Genomic DNA, 19,653 nt, shown 5'->3' with positions numbered 1-19,653 from the left:
TTATTTTCAAATAAAGCAACTTTATTAACACAGTACGCTGAAAAGATACATCAGTTTATGTGTGTGCTGAAGAGAGGCAACACTTAAGTTTAAAAGATAAAACTAGAATTTTCTGAATTACGAAATCTTGGGCTGTAAGAAATATGTGCAGGATAGTGCGCAGTAAATCCTACAGTCCTATATTTCGTGGCCTCATGCTGTTATCAGTTAAGAATATCCTTTATCAATACACTAGCTGCCACTAATCACTGAAGTATAGATTACAAATAAGAGGACTTTGCTGAGTCACTTTGATGGCTTGTAGACGTTTAGACTTTTTTTTAGCTGTGTTACATGCTTTAGTTAATTTTACAAAAAATAAGCAGAGTTAATTTGTGTAGCTGGAAGACTATTTCTGCCTACGCACCAAATTGCTCTTGCCTGGATTTTCCCATTTGCAGTTAAAAAGTGGTGGTGAAAGAGTTTCATGAAATTATGTCCATCATGGCCTAGGGTGAGTTATCTTTCACGATCAAGAGCTTCTCACCTTATTAATTATACAAGCAGTGTATCGCATAGCCAGTGAGACAGAAGTTTTCACTACTGCTGGGACCTTTCTGCTCCCAAGGCTTTGCAGCCATATTTCAAGCACAGCTAGACACCACTTCAGATGCTGCAAGCTAGGAACTGCTCCTTTTACTGCAATACTTGCCTCTGAGGTCTCATCACATGTCACAGAAGAAAGACACGCCTTCTCCTTGCTTCCCAGAGAAAACTCTTGAGGCACTGGTGGACAGTCCACTTCTTAACTGATTGCAAAATGAGGCTACCTAGTCTGATTAATCCAGCCTGGGCAGAAGTAGTAACACAGGTCAATATTGTCTCCATCATCTATAGCGATCACCAGCAGTGCCACAAGACGGTTGATCTCTGCTCCACAATGGTAGATGGCACCATCTCTCTCTACCTCATATTCACAGGTCTATCTATCACTGTAACTCTGCTAATACACATGCATCTCACTTTGCTGCCTCTCCTGCTCAAGCATGACAACTAACTGCTCTTGCAACATCTTCCATCATACTCTGTCTTTCCCATTGTCTGTTTGGAGGAACGGTAAGCTCACAGCTGGGCTGAGAGTCCTAAGATAGGTGGGGAAGCAGGATATGGCAGACATTGGGCTTCTCAATCTGTGGTTGAGAAGATAGTTAAACTGGCTGTGGAAGAGCAAGACTATCCCAGGATGAGTGGGAGACCATGCTGGACCACCAATGTGATAAGCTGATTTTTGCTGTGCTCTTCTCTAGTAGCCATTAGTGCAAACTCATTCTTATTCTGCACAAGCTTTCATCCATCTTCTCCAACTGATTTCCATACTTCTCTTTAGAAATGCTAGTAATACCCAAGGAACCTCCGGAAGGAAGAGGCAACAGCCTGAACCTCTCAATCACAGTTCCACCTCTGAAGTAAAAGCCTGTGAACCCTTGAAGAATGCAGGCATTCATCTGCACCCTCCAGTTACACAAGCGACTTTTATCTCATGCATAGATTAGATGCAGGAGCATGATCAGGCATGTACATCAGCCACACATCTCCCCAGCTGGTCAAGGAAGAATTGCCTAAGGTCTCTGGTACTCAGAGCACTGCTAGAGACTGGGCATTTGCTCAGTCACATGCAGAAAATGTTCCTTGTTTCTTAGCCAGAAGTGATGTGGTCAAGCTGCAGAGACAAGCATGGAAACAACAGCCAGGTGTGCCAGACATCCTTAGTAGCCTGGAATGAAAGATGGCGGAGCCCTCCAATATCTCCTGTGGTGGCTCTGGCACACAACTGCCTAGCTGTGTCCATGGAAAGAGTGACAGCTGCCTTGAAGACCCAAGTCTTGCAGAATGTTCAGTGGTTGCCTGGACTGTGTTTGGTCTTGTATGCCACCATTTAGCTAAAAGTGCTCAGAATCATTGTCAAGTTGAGGGAGGGAGAAGGCATATCAGCCGGTCCCTGTAGGTGTCTATTTCCCTCAGGGAGACAGGACTGTGACAGCAGGCACCTACATGGAAGAGGAATAACAAATAGACATACTGGAAGTTTCTTCTTAGAATATTCCTGAGGGGCCTGGCCATCAGACACCCCCCTGCCTGTAATCTCAAAGTCCTTAGCAGTTCAAAGCCGAGAAGAGTGAGCTTGCTTCTGGGCAGGAGGCTGACACAGGCCTGGGTTTTCTATCCCAAAAGGCACCAGGGGATGACTGTCCAAGACTTCCAAATCAAGAAAGTCAACCACAGACCAACTCTTTCCACCTGAGCTGTGGATGTTGGGGCTGTATCTTGCCATAAAGGGAGGGAGAGGAAAAAGGAAATATATTAAGGGCACATGTGTGGCATGAGTGCTACATCGTTATAAATAAGCCACCATATTTGACAATATATTTTCGCTTGCATTATTACACTGTAGGACCTGGTTCAGCCATGTCCATGGTGAGAGATACGAAGCCTTTTCATACATCCCAAGGATATAAGGAGTTGCAATCAACAAACATTGTTCATATAAAATTCGCTTTTGACTGCAGATATTTTCATAGATCAGGAATACTTAAACATTAACTTTGAGAATTGGAGTCAAGATGTTCCGTGTTAGTGTAGAGGACACTAAGGCTAGAGGCAATGTGCAGGAATGTGCCAGGCCATGGCCTACATACATCCTTTGATGCTTACACCCAACTCATGGGTGAGTGTACAAATCATCGATTATTCCACACATCTCAGTAGAGAAATATTGTTCCTTTTGTAGAGCTATTCCAGGGAACATAGTAACATTTGAAAATGTTCAGAGAACAGCTGCATAAGCCTAGACTCTCTATGACAAAAGACACCAGGGGGTGACTTTCCAAGACTACGAAATCAGGAAAGTCAATCATAGACCAAATCTCTCCACCTCAGCTATGGATGTTGGGACTGCATCTAGACATAATGGGAGGGAGAGGAAGAAGGAAACATATTGAGGATGCATGTGTGGTATGGCTGCTACATCTTTACAAATAAGCCATCATATTTGACTATATATTTCCACTTGCCTCTTCAGGTTGAGCTCTTAAGGCACTTAAGACTGTCTGTTCACTCTGGAGCGTTGAAAAGATGCACATAAAGAAATAATCAAAATGAGCTTTTTGAGAATTTGTTGCAGTGTAATAACTCTCATGACAGACTGGACCACACATGACTCATATCACATCCTCTGGGATGCTTTCAGAGCTACCTACTTTTAGCATTATTCAATGTAAGTGCACTGTCTCACTGCTTTTCACTGATACAGGGCGTCTTGGTTCAACTCAAGATATCATTCCTACATTAACAAAGATAACATAAGCTTTAATCTTCAAGACAAAAAATGAAGAACAGAAAGCCAAGAGTTAGACACGTCCTTTACATGAAGCAATGGGCTACCTGATTGTTTGCACATCAAAGTTGCTCATCTAAGAAAATTTGAATTCACCCAGTCATCCTAGAAGCAGGAGATCATATAATGGTTTCTGGCCTCTTGGGCCATCCAAAGCATTGCTCTTCCCTCCTGTCATGGATGGCTTCTCTGGATATTCTCCTAATTCTCAGCTTCATTTTCATTGTTAGAGAATTTTATTTGCTCCTCACCTTGTCTGCATCCAGGACATCACCCTTTGATGTAAAAGTTTTGAGGGGCACAGCATACCACAATGATGTAGGACAATCTGCCTGTGTTACACTATAAGCCCTGTCAGAGAGATCCAGTTATTAAAACCTGATCTTCAGGAGGCCCATAGTTTGTTTCAGAACTACCTAATAAAGAAGTAGACATGTAGGAGTAGGAGGAACAACTGATAAACAGAAGTGCCACCTGTCCTGCCAGCTGTTAGAGCTTTAAGTGAAAATGTGAGGTGTTTTGGATTTTTGTTCTGATCCATCTGTGAATTTCCTGCAGGTGGCATGAGTTGGAAGGGGTATACCTTGACTCCTTAGACGAGCTGAGACATTTGGAAAGAGGAGGGCATTGGTGAGTGTTCAGTATATTCAAATCCTAGCAGTTCCCAGAATATCTGGCACCAACCTCCAAAATGGTAACAGTTTAGTTGAACATTAAGGGTGGGATCACAATCTGTTCACAAAAATCAGTGGTTGGTGATAGGACACTTTCACAGCAGCAATTAATAATACAGAGCTCTGGAGCTTTGCAAGACGAGCAGATTTACCATGCAGCGTTGTGTAATTCACACAAAAGAACTCTGACTTATGCATCAACGAGGATGGATTTAATTGTTTCTCTGATGGTATGGGATATTATGTCATCATACCTTGCAAGACTATTCTTGGTCTCTTAGCAGTCTCTGATTTCTTTATTCTGTTACACTTCTCTATCCTCCATCTTTTCAAAAAATCAGGTTTGAGACTTATTGTAGGCAACACAATTATAGGTGCAGAGATGTGCTAAATCATATCTACATGTCTCAAGGAACTTTGATTGAACGACTCAACCCAGTGGCTCAAATTGATGTTCCAAAAGGTGGGGTTCTGCTGTGTGCATCGGTCTGTAGACAGCATGCAATATGGCCTTCAATGTTTTTGCACTGTAATCATAGAATATGCCATTTATTCCCTCAAGCTTGCTCCAACTTTTGATGACATCCTATCTGATCTGCAACCTACCTTTGATCTGTAACTGTGTTCAAATTCATTGTTCCATTCTGCATTCTTTAGAACTGTTTTTCAAAGGAAGAAACCCTCAGAACTACCTAATAAAGAAGTAGACATGTAGGAGTAGGAGGAACAACTGATAAACAGAAGTGCCACCTGTCCTGCCAGCTGTTAGAGCTTTAAGGCAGCAAAACACAAAGGTACAAGATAGCACAAGTCTAAGCTTCCATCACAGCTGTCAGAGCTGTTACTCAAGGCTCCATTGCACAGAACCTTATAGCAGTATGCATATATGTGATCACAAGCCAGTGGTTGACTGCATTGTTTCCATGACTTCCATGTTGACATGTTATAGGTAGATGTTTTCATGCTGTTTGACATTGTTTGCCAGCAAGCCTGCACACAGCCAAGGACACTGAGAAACCCATATGTCCGGTAGCATCTGTGGAGTGAGAAATGTAGTTCATGCTTTAGGTCGATGAAAGGTCATTGACTTTAAATATTAAATCTACTTCCCTCTATGCAGATGATATCAGCGTATTACTGAGTATTTCCAGCATTTTCTGTTTTTATTTTGGATTTTCTACACGCACAGAATCTTATTCTTTGTGTGTGAAGAACTGAATTCTGCAGCCTTCTATCCCTGTACACTTCTTGTTCTACCTTATGCTCAGTACATCTCCCAGTACAGACCCTGTAACTGATCCTTTAAATATGCGAGTATATCTGAAAGTAAAGCGATGTGTAACACCAAGCTTATCTTTATATGGTTGCTCCTGAGATCAACTTGGTCCAGGAAAAAGAGATTTGAATATTTGTGATGAATGGCAATCCAAAGCATCACCATGTTGTTGCGCAGTGTATATGTAAAAGAAAGTCAAGTAGGGACATAAAGGAGCATGAAATGGACAAAATCTTCAATATCCTCCAGCTTTGTGATGCTCCTGATACACGGCTGCTCATGAATTCTAATATAGCCTCTTTAAGTGAACACAGGACTGGTATTGATTAGTCCTTTTTCTGTCCTTATCTACTCTGAGTTCATCTCCCACAAGAAAAGTATGAGCGTTAATATATTGCTCTCTACAACGTTGTAAGCAATATTCCATCCAAACAGCATAACCACAGTGAGCAAACAGGCCCTGTTTAAGCAATTTTCCCTTTAAGATGCACAACTATGTGACTGCATTTCAATCTTAAAGGAACCAGGCAGTGCAGCAAGCCAGCCATGCATCACAACAGAGGTTGGAACTTGCATTGGTTTTAAGATGTGTGTGTCAGGATAGAATAGTGTACATGATGCATGAAAGATGCCTAGGTCTGGGTAAGTGTAGAAAGTAATTGCGGGGACAGCAGGTGCAGAGCCTGCAACAGAAGCTAAAGGAGGCTCAGTGAAGCGTGATGCTGTGTTTGTGCCTGTTTTCAGCACAAGCTGAATTTCCCCCCAATGTTTCTCTTTTCTTATGCCTTTCTTTGCTTCTTCTTTCTTTCATTCAGCATATCTGGAACCTAAAAGTGCAGACATTCAGCTGTGTAGGTGTCAAGACAGTAACCAATGAATAAAGTAAAACTGCATTTTACATTTTGCAAACACTTTTGATGCAGCTATGGCAAAAGAGTTGCAACATTTTTGATTAAAGGAAAATGTTTTTGCTAACAAACCAAGAAATAGTTTCACAAAATAGAACTTAAGGCAGAATTTTTTAAAAAAATTATTATTCACTAATACTTTTTTTTAAATTTAGTTTTATGATGTCTTTCTGTTAATTTATAAAATTTAATTATTTGAACATGAGAACAATTTATATACAGACATTTAAAACATCTATTCAGGAAAGATTGACATAGTAAATTCAGGATATTACAGGCAGTTGATTTTTAATTTCGCAGACTAAATTTATTCCAGCTGCATAAAGTGTTGTATAATAACTTCAATGCTTTTCTAAAATGGTGAAACCCAATGATCGGTGAAGTCTGTCACACACAGAATACAGAAAAAAAAATGTTTGCATCAAAATCAGATATGGTTGTCTAACTGATGGACATTTTCCTCATGACCTCAGACAATCTGCATGTGACCTGTACTGTCAAAAGGAGCAGACTTTTTATTGATGCATTAATTTTATATTTCCCAGTTTTATTTTCTATTAGAAAGAGTATGGTACCAACTCCATGAATTTCAAATGCATGCCTTTAACTGATGTTCTGATATCAGAACAAAATATATAGAACTATAGCATTTTAAATTGCTTTGCCACTGGCAATGGAGTTACCGTAAGTACTCTGACAGTTTTTAGTTAAGTTTTATATGAAAATTGACCATGTTTAAAGTTTTTATTGGCCAAGGAGGTGCTGGAATTTATGTTGGTGCTCGCCTATTAAAATGAAAATTTTCATTTAAGTGAAAAATCCTCAAGGTATTCACATCCAGTTAATTCCTCACAGTTCTCTCTCTGTCATGCAAACTACATCTAATCTTCTTGCTAGTTGCTTCTGGAATTTGTGTTGTTTATCACTACTCTAACACCAAAATGGTCATGGCCAAAATCTAACAATTGCTTCTGCAGATTTGGTAACTTCTGAGATTATTGCAAGTGCAAAACCATAAATTGTTCATTTTCCACACAGATATATTCAGGCCAAAAGCCACCATGTTTAGTAATCAATAATGTTAGAGTGAAATGTATTTGTGTGCAAATACCTAACCTAGACTGCTCTAGTTATGTGGTCTTTATCACAAGAAACACACCCGGTAGACAGATATCTTAGTTTTCACTTCAATATTATCCTCATATTGAACACACTGCATGTTGTACTTTGTAAACACGGTGTCAGAAGAGGCACTGAGATGAGTGTTCAAGCTGAAATAAAAAGTACATCTACAGATGTGGGCTGCCACTGAAAAAGGAAAATGAGAATCACAATGAAAACGTTGCTTAAGAGAAAATGGCTGCAGCTTTTTCTCTACCAGATCCTATTCAAATTACTGCAGAAATGAAGCATAACTGAGAATTCTCCCATGAACAGTAGTGGAATGTATAGCTGTGGACTTGTTGAGCAAACCAGAACAAATTGCTATGTTTTTATTACTGTTGGGAAAAGACTGTTTCAAAATATATTCCAAAATTCTCAGAATAGCAGATAAAACACATGGCAGAAATTTTAAAGCTTTGAAGGCGCAATATTTTATGTAAGTAAATTTTATGTGTGAACAATCTGTATTCAATACTCGAGAACAAAATGAGGAAGTCAGTTGTTCAATGTGTAATATCATTAATTCAGCTTAAAGAAACTTCTGAATTTGCACAATTAAAGCATGGGCTAATTAGACACATGATTGTATTAGGAATAAGGGATTCGAAAGTGAAAGTATGCCTACTGAGAGAAGACAGATTTACACTCAAGAGAATAATTGACCTGTGCAGCAGTGCAAATGATGTGAATCAACAGCTATGGCATATTCATAGCAGGACAGACCAGGGCTTGCATTATATTGACAGATCTTTCAGGCAAATGGAGCAGGATAATCACAAAGAGTAGAATGCAAATACTGTGGAAGAAATTGTACTGAAGAGAAGAAAGCTTGTTCAGCGTGTCATTTTGCACACAAGTATATGACAAAAAAGAAGCACAACAAGTAGGTACAGCTGAACACTGGAGAGGCAGCAATTGAAGACTCTGTTGAATCACAGTACAACAGCTTTTATTGTGAATAGGAGAAACATAGTTTATGAATGTTGGAATAAGGACTGTTAGCAGGAGAACATCAGGTCAACATAAAATTTCTGATAGATGCTGATGTATTGTGCAACATCATTACCTTAACATGCAAAGTGATCAACAGGGCAATCCAAAACTGAAGAAATGGAAAGTTAGGCTAAGATTTTATGATGGCATTATATTGGTGCTAGAAGACAGATTACTGTACTTTGCAAGTGTATTGCAATAACATGAATGAGGATCTGGAGCTCCAACTCCACTGCAAGCAAATGATACTCATCTCAGATGGAGCTTTTTATTGTAAACTTCAATGTGCCAAAAGCAATTTGCAAAGTGTTGCAGTACACAAAATAATTGACTGTGGACCACATTGTAGATGGTTAGGATATCTTCCAGCCGAATATCGTTGCCATAAGTAACAATGGTCTCATACATCACTTGTCATGTCCGCACTATCCCAATTCAAATGGAAATGCTCAGACGGCAGTGAAAATTGCCAGAAGAATCATAAAGTAATTGGATAAATCCTGCACAGATATATACAAAGCATTCCTTGACTGGAGAAATACACCAACTGAACAAAGAACAAAGGCATGAACAGTATGGAAAATAGTCTAATATGAAGACTAAAATGACACTACACACAAACAACTCCAATAGCGAGAAAGCTATGAATTCTGAAGTAGTGAAAGGTGTGGTTAAAAAAGAAATTCCAGATGAAATAACAAGAACAAATTTAATTTCAACATGACTGCTAAATCATTGACAGAATTGATATTGCAGTGTCATTAAGTCTGCAAACAATCTCAACAAAAACTAGACCAAGTGGCAATTTAGGACCTGCTTGGAGTGGTTGTCATCTGATCTTCCGCAGTGAAAGTGTATGACCAGATCATCACAACCACAAACACACATGTCCAACTGCAGAATTCATTCTTCAACTGCAGGTGGCTGATCAGGAAAAGGTGAACATACAACCTGCAAGGAACAGACCTCAACGATCAGTCTCAGAGGTCCACAGCAACCTGGCAACAGAGAAAGAATAACAAGTGACACAAGAATATGTCACTTAATGAAATGATATCACCCAGATGACAGTCAATGATAACACGTGCCATTCGGAGGTCACAATTTCAGGAATAAAAGAATGACTAGGGTAGGAATAGATCCAGTCAAGGATAGTAGTGGAAAGTTGCGTGTGGAGGCTGAAGAGATTGGGGAGACACTGAATGAATACTTTTCGTCAGTATTCAATCAGGAACAGGACATTATTGTCAATGTGAATACTGAGTCACAATTAAGTAGAATGGATGGCTTTGAGGTATGTAGAGAAGGGGTGTTGGAAATTCTGGAAAGGGTGAAAATAGATAAGTCCCCTGGGCCTGATGGCATTTATCCTAGGATTCTCTGGGAAGCAAGGGAGGAGATTGCAGAGCCATTGGCCTTGATTTTTATGTCCTCGTTGTCTACAGGAGTAGTGCCAGAAGATTGGAGGCTAGCAAATGTGGTTCCCTTGTTCAAGAAGGGGAGTAGGGATAACCCTAGTAACTATAGGCCGGTGAGTCTCACTTCTGTTGTGGGAAAAATCTTAGAGAGAATTGTAAGGGATAGGATTTATGAACATCTGGATAGGAATAATGTGATCAAGGATAGTCAGCATGGTTTTGTGAAGGGCAGGTCGTGCCTCACAAACCTTATTGAATTCTTTGAGAAGGTGACTAAGGAGGTGGACGAGGGGAAAGCGGTAGATGTGGTGTATATGGATTTTAGTAAGGCGTTTGATAAGGTTCCCCATGGTAGACTACTGCAAAAGATACGGAGGTATGGCATTGAGGGTGAGTTGGAGGTTTGGATTAGGAGTTGGCTGGCCGGAAGAAGACAGAGGGTAGTAGTTGATGGCAAAGGTTCATCTTGGAGTGCCGTCACTAGCGGTGTTCCGCAAGGATCTGTTTTGGGACCATTGCTGTTTGTCATTTTTATAAATGACCTGGAGGAGGGGTTAGAAGGTTGGGTGAGCAAGTTTGCAGATGATACGAAAGTCGGAGGAGTTGTAGACAGTGAGGAAGGACGTGGCAGGTTACAGCGGGATATAGATAAGCTGCAGAACTGGGCAGAAAGGTGGCAAATGGAGTTCAATGTAGCTAAGTGTGAGGTGATTCACTTTGGTGAGAGTAACAAAAAGATGGGGTACTGGGCTAATGGTCGGATACTTGGTAGTGTGGATGAGCAGAGGGATCTTGGTGTCCATGTACACAGATCTTTGAAAGTTGCCACCCAGGTAAATAGTGCGGTGAAGAAGGCATATGGCGTACTGGCTTTTATTGGTAGAGGAATTGAGTTCCGGAGTACTGAGGTCATGTTGCAGTTGTATAAGACTCTGGTGCGGCCGCATCTGGAGTATTGTGTGCAGTTTTGGTCGCCATACTATAGGAAGGATGTGGAGGCACTGGAACGGGTGCAGAGGAGGTTTACCAGGATGTTGCCTGGTATGGTAGAAAGATCGTATGAGGAAAGGCTGAGGCACTTGGGGTTGTTTTCATTGGAGAAAAGAAGGTTTAGGGGTGACTTGATAGAGGTGTACAAGATGATTAGGGGTTTAGATAGGGTCGACAGTGAGAATCTTTTTCCACGTATGGAGTCAGCTATTACAAGGGGGCATGGCTTTAAATTAAGGGGGGGTAGGTATAGGACAGATGTTAGGGTAGGTTCTTTACTCAGCGAGTCGTGAGTTCATGGAATGCCCTGCCAGTAGCAGTGGTGGACTCTCCCTCATTATGGGCATTTAAGCGGGCATTGGATAGGCATATGGAGGATAGTGGGCTAGTGTAGGTTAGGTGGGCTTGGATCGGCGCAACATCGAGGGCCGAAGGGCCTGTACTGCGCTGTATTCTTCTATGTTCTATGTTCTATGACTGTGCAATGCAAATGTAAAAATTGATGGAAATAACAAACTGATAGAGAATAGCAATACTCCCTCTATTTTTATTTTAGTACATGGACCTTCGAGGTCCATTCGTGGCATTGAATGCATTGGCATACTGGATCACTGTACTCAGAACCTTATGTGGAGGTGCAGGGTTGGACTCGGGTGGACATGGTCAGACATCACACGACATGAGGTTATAGTCCAACAGGTTTATTTGAAATCACAAGGTTCGAAGTGCTGCTCCTTCAGGTGGGATGAAGAGAAGCACACAAGCATATAATTTATAGGCAGAACAATCAAAAATTGTACAAATGGTGTGAGTGAAGTGTCAACAAGCTGAACAATAAGTATCTGCAGGTGATCAAAAGTGTTCGACGGTGTGAGTAAAGTGTCAACTGCTGAATAGCAAGGAAAGGGATGACCTATAATCTGATTAATTGAGCCAGAGAGATTATTACAAAAAATAAGGTGGTGCTGGACAGAAACCAAATAGCTGGAATAACATAGAGTCATACAATCATAGAGATGTACAGCATGGAAACAGACTCTTCAGTCCAACCCATCCATGTCGACCAGATATCCCAACCCAACCTAGTCCCACCTGCCAGCACTCGCCCCATAACCCTCCAAACCCTTCCTATTCATATACCCATCCAAATGCCTTTTAAATGTTGCAATTGTACCAGCCTCCACCACTTCCTCTGGTAGCTCATTCCATACACATAGCACCCTCTGTGTGAAAAAGTTGCCCCGTAGGTCACTTTTATATCATTTCCCTCTCACCCTAAACCAATGCCCTCTAGGTCTGGACTCCCCCATCCCAGGGAAAAGACCTAGTCTATTTATCCTACTCATGCCCCTCATAATTTTGTAAACTTCTATGAGGTCACCACTCAGCCTCCGATGCTCCAGGGAAAACAGCCCCAGCCTGTTCAGCCTCTCCCTATAGCTCAAATCCTCCAACCCTGGCAATATCCTTGTAAGTCTTTTCTGAACCCTTTCAAGTTTCACAACATCTTTCTGATAGGAAGGAGACCAGAATTGCATGCAATATTCCAACAGTGGCCTAACCAATGTCCTGTACAGCCGCAGCATGGCCTCCCAACTCCTGTACTCAATACTCTGACCAATAAGGGAAAGCATACCAAATGCCTTCTTCACTATTCTATCTACCTGTGACTCCACTTTCAAGGAGCTATGAACCTGCATTCCAAGGTCTCTTTGTTCAGCAACACTCCCTAGGACCTTACCATTAAGTATATAAGTCCTGCTACATGATAGGTATACAAGCTGCATTCCGAGGGTCTAACCAAAGTAACAAGTAATCCAAAACTGTACAAACTAATGAAGGTAGAGAGATCATAACAAGTTATCAAGGTGATGGTATCGAAACAGGACAGTAAGATTTTACAAATACAGAACAGTATGATGGGGTTACATGTAGCGTGACATGAATCGAAGATCACTGTTGAGGTAGTCTTCATGGGTTCGTGTCATGCTACCTGTAACCATACCTTACTGTCTGTATCTGTAAAATCTTCCTAACTGTCCTGTTTTGACACCATCACCAAGATAACTTGTTGTAATTTCTCTATCTTAATTAGTTTAGAATTACTTGTCGACACTCCACTTGCACCATTTGTGCGATCTTTTGATCTCTCTACCTATAAATTTTGCGCCTGTGTGCTTCTCTTCACTTCACCTGACAAAAGAGCAGCTCTTGGAAAGCTTATGATTTCAAATAAACCTGTTGGACTATAACCTGGTGTCATGTGACTTCTGACCTCAGAACCTTAGCATGATGCTGCAGCCACACAGCTTAGATGGAACATTGGTATATAGAGTTGGGAACTAAAATTGATGAAGCAAACCTTTCAACAGGGGGCATTTGGATTGAAATGAAATCATCTACAAATGCCCACTCTAGTCTGGTGGAGAGATGTGACCTCTACCATGAGGCACACACCCTGTAGACAGGCATCTTAAGATCATTTCAGTAAAATCCTCTGTTGAACACACTGCTTTGTTTCACACTCAAAACAGGCAGCATCTCACATTCATATTTGGATGCACCAGACAGTACATTGAAGTGTTCCCTCTAATTTATCTTTGCTGTACATGGCTTGCTTGTTGCTGCAAGACCCATGCATCTTAAAGGGCATATTGACTCTGTGCAGTCTGTTTGTTCCTTATGTGCACAGTTAGTTCCAAACAGCTATGTACCCGCTCTCAGACAGAACATTGGTACAATGTCATGAATTGAGAAACCATTATCTTCGAAAAAAAATCTTCTAGATTTTAGATGTGGAATTTATTAATTATAGTTAAAGTTATAGTTAAACTAAAATTTATTAATTTTAGTTAAAGCACATACTGTAAAAGATGGTACATCAGAAATTCTCCATCAGTTATTAGTGGTGTACAGAAATTCTGTAAAAAAAAAAAAAAATTATTGAGTTTACTGGTTCTTGCAACACTAAATTTCTGTATGGCAGTCATCAATGATGGATGTCTCAATGTGCAATGTTCACGTTTACTGATGTGTAGTGCAAATTCTGAGTGAACTAAGTTTTTTTTTCCATCTTGAGCTTACATTTTAATTTTTAAAAAAATGACTTTTTATAGGTTATTTAATGTCATTGATTTTTATCCAACTCAAGCTATTTGTTCAACAATAACACAAATCACCGAGTTCCACATTCTTTTAAAAGAAACTAAAAGTGACAAACTCAATGCACAATCTGTGCAACTTTTTGCATACAGCTGTTGTTTTGTTCTAATTTTTATATTTGCACTGTACTGTTAATCATGCATTTTGTGGAGCCTCCAGTTTTAAATTGCTCACCTAACAACTTGAATACCCTACATATCTGATTTGCCAATGACAAATAGTAATGCTCAGTCATTTACTGTGTCAATGAAGTTAGTTTCTGAGTCCTCTACAGACTGAACAAACAACAGTTTTAACAGACACTCAAATAATAGTTCATTATATTTATTATTCCAACTGTTTGGTTATGAACCACAATGTTGTGATAGAATGTTCAAAAATATCTTGGAATGGAATAAATGCATAAATAAGCACAGCAAGGAAAGTGAGAAAACAGTAGTAGTAGTAGTTCAACATGACAGTTAATGCTGAAAATTGGATCATCACCACAAGAAACTGTACAAAGTCACTGACCAGGGACAAAGCACAATCGAATTGGCCTAGCTGGATGATTGCATGGATGCCTTAATAGGGCAGTAGTTATTCAGTGGAACCCTTACTTACACATATACAGCTAGATTGGTCTGTGAAGATCACATTAGAACCACCTCCTTTGCTGATTTTGGTAGCACTTGTATAAAATATTATCATCTGTCCAAAAGCAATTTGAACAGCTTTCGCAATCATGGTACGAAGTTAATTTACAACTTGTCTTCTTTTGATTGTGTTAGTGGTAAGAATGACTTCTTAAATATTCCTTTGTTGTTATTGTACAGAACATAACCGCTCCTATTCCACTTGTTTTTCAGTGCATGAGTGCACTCATTATTCAAAGTCAGAAAAGTAACTGATCCACTTAGGTATATGGCACTCTACATTTTCTTGCTGTATTAACATTTTATGTTTATTTGATAGAAAGGCAATGTTGAAACTACTCTTGAAGGTAATGCATAATCAACCAAATAGCACAGCACAACCTACAATAAATGTTTTGTTTATACCTGATTTATTGTACTACAGGCAATGTTATTCTTCAAATTATTATAGAAATGGATATTGTGCTCACTGCTAGCTGCTTACCATTTATTAGACATAACAGTGTCTTTCATTTGAAATATTGGTCAAGTAGAATTCAAACATTTTTAAGAGAACTTGTCCCAAAGATAAAAATATATTCCTGGAATAGATAAACACCATTGTAATCCAACTGGATTACACTAAACATTATGAAAATTCTCTATGTGCTTTTGGGGTAGCAAAACCATTTTGGAGGTGAGTTGTTTTTAAGGTCCACCCACTTTACATCTGTTATTTTGGCAGAATAATGAAAACAAACCTGAGAAAAACGGAATAAACAAAGTTAATACCATACTTTGGAAATTCAATGGCCCTACAAGAGTAAATGAATTACAAAATCCCTCAGAATTTTATCCTCTATAGTTTGATGTTATTGACAGCTACAGCTAACGCCACTGCTATAAATGGGTAGTGAAATTGAAATCAGCCACATCTATACTAAATTTCAAGAAAGTAAATATGAATTTTGGCATCTATAAAACTCAGTGGGACTGAAATTGTAAAATATTGCTGATTATTGTTCAATAATTTGGAAAAGTAGAAATCTCAGTAGTTTAGTTCAGTCTGGCACCACTGGTAATAAAACATTTGGATCACAGTGTGTGAATTCTTGGATGGAAAGGTTATATCACCAATTGTACACTTCTTTCAGACTGTCTCATGTAGTTAATGTTTATAGAAAGCCTGGAAGCTGTGACTACTGTTAAAACTTATTGAATTGAATGCCTTTTGCAGCCTCAGAAACCAAGCAGTCATCTTTAATGTATCTTTAAACCATCCTTCTGGAAGGCCAGCCCATCCAATAGATTGGCAATGCAGCAACTGAGGCCCACTGATAGCTGCAGCTTAATTAAGGGATTTAGAAGAGGAGGCTTCATACACACACAAGTCTCCAAGCATTTTTAGACTGGACCATCAAGTGGGGCTTTCCTAACACAGTGGGGAACATCACAGTAGTATTCCTGGTCAACCCACAAATGGGCAGTTAATTTGGCAGACTTACTACCTGCTGATAGATTACCCAGCTCCAGGAACATGTTGCATTGCTGACCCAAATGCCAGGTTTCGTGATTATTTTTTCCAGTCCTGCCTTCATGTCTGTCTCCATGGGACCAAGAAAATTCTTTCTGTGCGCCAGGAAACTTTGGCAGTTGGCAAATTTCCCATAATATCTTTCATAAGGCTTTGTTAAAGAATGCAATTTTGAAATCTATGGCACCCAACTAAGACCTAAATTGCGTAGACTTCTTTACTGCATAACTTGTGTGGTTAGGATACATGCCATATGTGCCACAGTTAAAACCATTAAAAGTATAGTGGTCAGAAGATATTTGGATAGAAGTTATTAGATATGCAAAAATGAGGGCAAATATTACCGTCTTGGTGTTTACACCAACAACCTATGCTTGTACAGGGATAATTACCTGCATGGTTTGTCAAAATGGGATATGATTGAGCTCACAAGCTTTGAATGTCCACAAGCTTTGTCTGAAGCATCAACTTTGACTGATACATTTATGAAAAAAATGTTTCTCAGCTATATAACTAAAAAAGCATTCTGTATTTCCTACAGGGAATTCATTTGTTTCCCATCCTCCAATCATGAACTATTTACCATGGAGTTCAAAATGGACAGTCCTTCATGTGCTGTTGCCATCATGAAAAGACAGGCACAGCAAAATGTGAAAATGATTAATGCTACAGCAAATGAGAAGAGGACCAGGAACACTCACCATTGTCTGCAGTCTGTGTCATTCTCTTGCTGATTGCTTAGAATTAGTCTGCCGAAGAAAACAGTACTTCAGAGGAAACATTGAAGGCACAATTCCAGCTATCTTTTGACGAGCTAATGTGTTTTTCTGCAGATGTTTTGTCATCTCACTAGGTGACATTATCCGTTTACCTCTGGTAAAGCGTTGGTGGTCCAGCCCGGCTGATATTTGTGTCTCTGTTTTCTGCTACCTCTGGTTCTGTATCTGAGTGGATTGTATATGGGGTCCAGTTCAATATGTTTGTTGGTTGAGTTTCGGTGGAGTGCCAGGCCACAAGGAATTCTGTCACGTGTCTCTGTTTTGCCTGTGCTAGGATGGTTACATTGTCCCAGTTGAATTCATGTTCTTCATTGTCTGTGTGGGTGGAAATGAGAGTACTGGTCATGTCTGACAGTGGAAAACTGATGTTCATGCAGTCATTTAGTCAGTTTTCTTCCTATTTGTCCTATGTAATGTTTTTCACAATCCTCACAGGATATCTTGTAGATTATGTTTGTCCTGTTGGATGTATCTTTTGGGTCTTTAACTTCTGGTGCTGGTGAGAGGTGTTTATTGGTTTGTGGGCCACTAAGATTCCGTGGGGTCTGAGTAGTTGGGTAGTCATTTCTGACATGTCCTTGATGTAGGTATGGTCACTATCATGTCTGGTTGAGTAACATTTTCTTCTTTAGGTTTGTTGCGTAAGTACCAGAGGATAATGCTCTTAGGATACTCGCTCCGTTTAAATCCCTTGAATAAGCATTCCATTCTGCTCTCTGAAGTTCTGGGTTGCTGCAGAGTGTCCTTGCCTGTTTAAATACAGTTTCATTTGTGGGGGCTGGAGTGGTTGCTGTTACAGTTCAGTATCTGGTCTGTATGGGTGTTCTTCCTGTACACACTGGTCAGGAGCTCACCGGTAGGTGTGTATTCCACTAATACGTCCAAGAAGAGGAGTCTGCTGCTATTCTCCTTTAGCGAACTTTATTCCAGTGAGGATGTTATGGATATGATGGTGAGTTTCTTCCAGTTGTGTATGTTTAATGATGACAAAATTATTATCTATATACCGGCCTGCTCTTCTATCTTGATAATTAGGTGAGGTATATGAGCTAAGTAGAAAGCTACATAGGCTGTCACCAAGAGAGAGGACACATCCAGAAGATGAATTCTAAACATTCCACTTATGCTGGGTCCTGAGTGGCTGACCATAGATTTAATTGTATCTGTTCAGAAGCCCCAAAACATTATGAGCTGATTTCAAGATATTAGTTGCTATTATTCACTTCAAATGGTTCATCAATCTCTGTGGTCGAAACATCCTATTTGGATCTACTGACGTTTCTACCATAGAAGATGAATATAAATATTCATGATAGAATCACTTGCTCCAGATTGAAGTACATTATGTTGAATCCTTGTTATATATAAATGTTGAATTTGGCACTGAACTTTGCTGTGACCCATGCTATCTGATTCAGATCATCTAAGGTGATCTTCAGTGACTCTGTGAGGTGTCATCCAGCATCCTTTTTATAACCAAACCTCAGAGATCTGAATCTGAAAGCTCTGAGGCAAGGGAATAATTTTTGCAAAGTCTTTGTTCTGCTCTGCTGACTCCACATTATATTTTGGAGTCCTCTGGCACTGAGAATAAAGGATGAAGTTGTACTGCATATATGCAGGGATTAAGTCTTTTTTAAAATTTTTCTGTATTTTTTATTGAGGACTGAAATAGGGAGAAAAAAAGTTTTTAAAACCAAGGATTGGTGGAGCTTCCATCACCTTTTGGAAAGCAAGTAACCTAACACTTATTATAAGCACAGCTACTTGTCTGAGTAGTGTTTTAAGTGTAATTTGAAGCCTAGCTAGAGCCAAGGGCTGTGGACAAATGGACATTCAACCTGCAACAATTAGCTGATTGGTCCATGGACTAGTGACCAGTTACTGATGACAAAGGTCTTCAGTCTGTCAGATTGGCTCCCAGGTAGTTGAATCATGTGGAGCTGTCAACAAGAAAGGGAGAAGTCATCAATCTTCACAAACATAGGAACTGCCTCTTCTCTGCAAAAAAGCCATTTTAAGCCTGAAGAAAATCAATTTGCTTTTCCTTTAGTAGTTGCTGTAAGCTGTGACTTTTAATTAATAAATCAAAGATCTTTACAACTATGAACTGTTCATCCTGTGCTTTCTGCAAATGAGTAAAAGCATCCAGAGATAAAGACTAAGAAGCAATATCTGATCTGCACAAGAATCATCTCACTGAATATTTTCCCAGTCATTGCTTTTGCCTAAAAAACCTTATTTTGTTTCCTGTTTATGTCTGTCTGTGTATGTGTGTAGAGTGTGAATTCATAAGGGGGTTAGAATATTAACTAGGGGAGTTAAATGCTAATGCTTCATAATTGTTTACCTGTAGCTAGAGTCTATTTATTTGAAATAAATAATAATTCTGCTTACATGCAGAAACCTGGTTCATGCTTTCTGACAACCTGGATCTAAAAGTTAGGTAAATGCGGAATTCTGTGTACTTTTAAAATCTTTGACTTTTGTGACAGAGGAGTAATTTCAGTATGCTATCCCAGTGAGACTCAAAGGAAGCAGCTAACTGACATAGAACATAGAACATAGAAGAATACAGCACAGTACAGGCCCTTCGGCCCTCGATGTTGCGCCGATCCAAGCCCACCTAACCTACACTAGCCCACTATCCTCCATATGCCTATCCAATGCCCGCTTAAATGCCCATAATGAGGGAGAGTCCACCACTGCTACTGGCAGGGCATTCCATGAACTCACGACTCGCTGAGTAAAGAACCTACCCCTAACAT

The 19,653-nt window shown here is 39.8% G+C and overlaps 1 long non-coding RNA gene across 1 annotated transcript in view; it reads left to right on the top strand.

Moving 5' to 3' along the window:
- Positions 1 to 18,991, top strand: part of LOC122558431 (uncharacterized) — a 150,303-nt gene extending 131,312 nt beyond the window's left edge. The window contains exon 6 of the long non-coding RNA XR_015759953.1: positions 16,648 to 18,991. This is a non-coding gene — a long non-coding RNA (uncharacterized LOC122558431). The remainder of the gene's footprint in view (positions 1 to 16,647) is intronic.
- The last annotated feature ends 662 nt before the right edge of the window (positions 18,992 to 19,653 follow it).

The sequence above is a fragment of the Chiloscyllium plagiosum genome, unplaced genomic scaffold, assembly GCF_037043375.1.
Source record: "Chiloscyllium plagiosum isolate Xiang-an unplaced genomic scaffold, Cpla_swu_hap1 HiC_scaffold_17, whole genome shotgun sequence".
NCBI classification, from domain to species: domain Eukaryota; kingdom Metazoa; phylum Chordata; class Chondrichthyes; order Orectolobiformes; family Hemiscylliidae; genus Chiloscyllium; species Chiloscyllium plagiosum.
The sequence above is the reverse complement of the archived record's forward strand: the minus strand, read 5'-3'. Positions and strand labels throughout refer to the sequence as shown.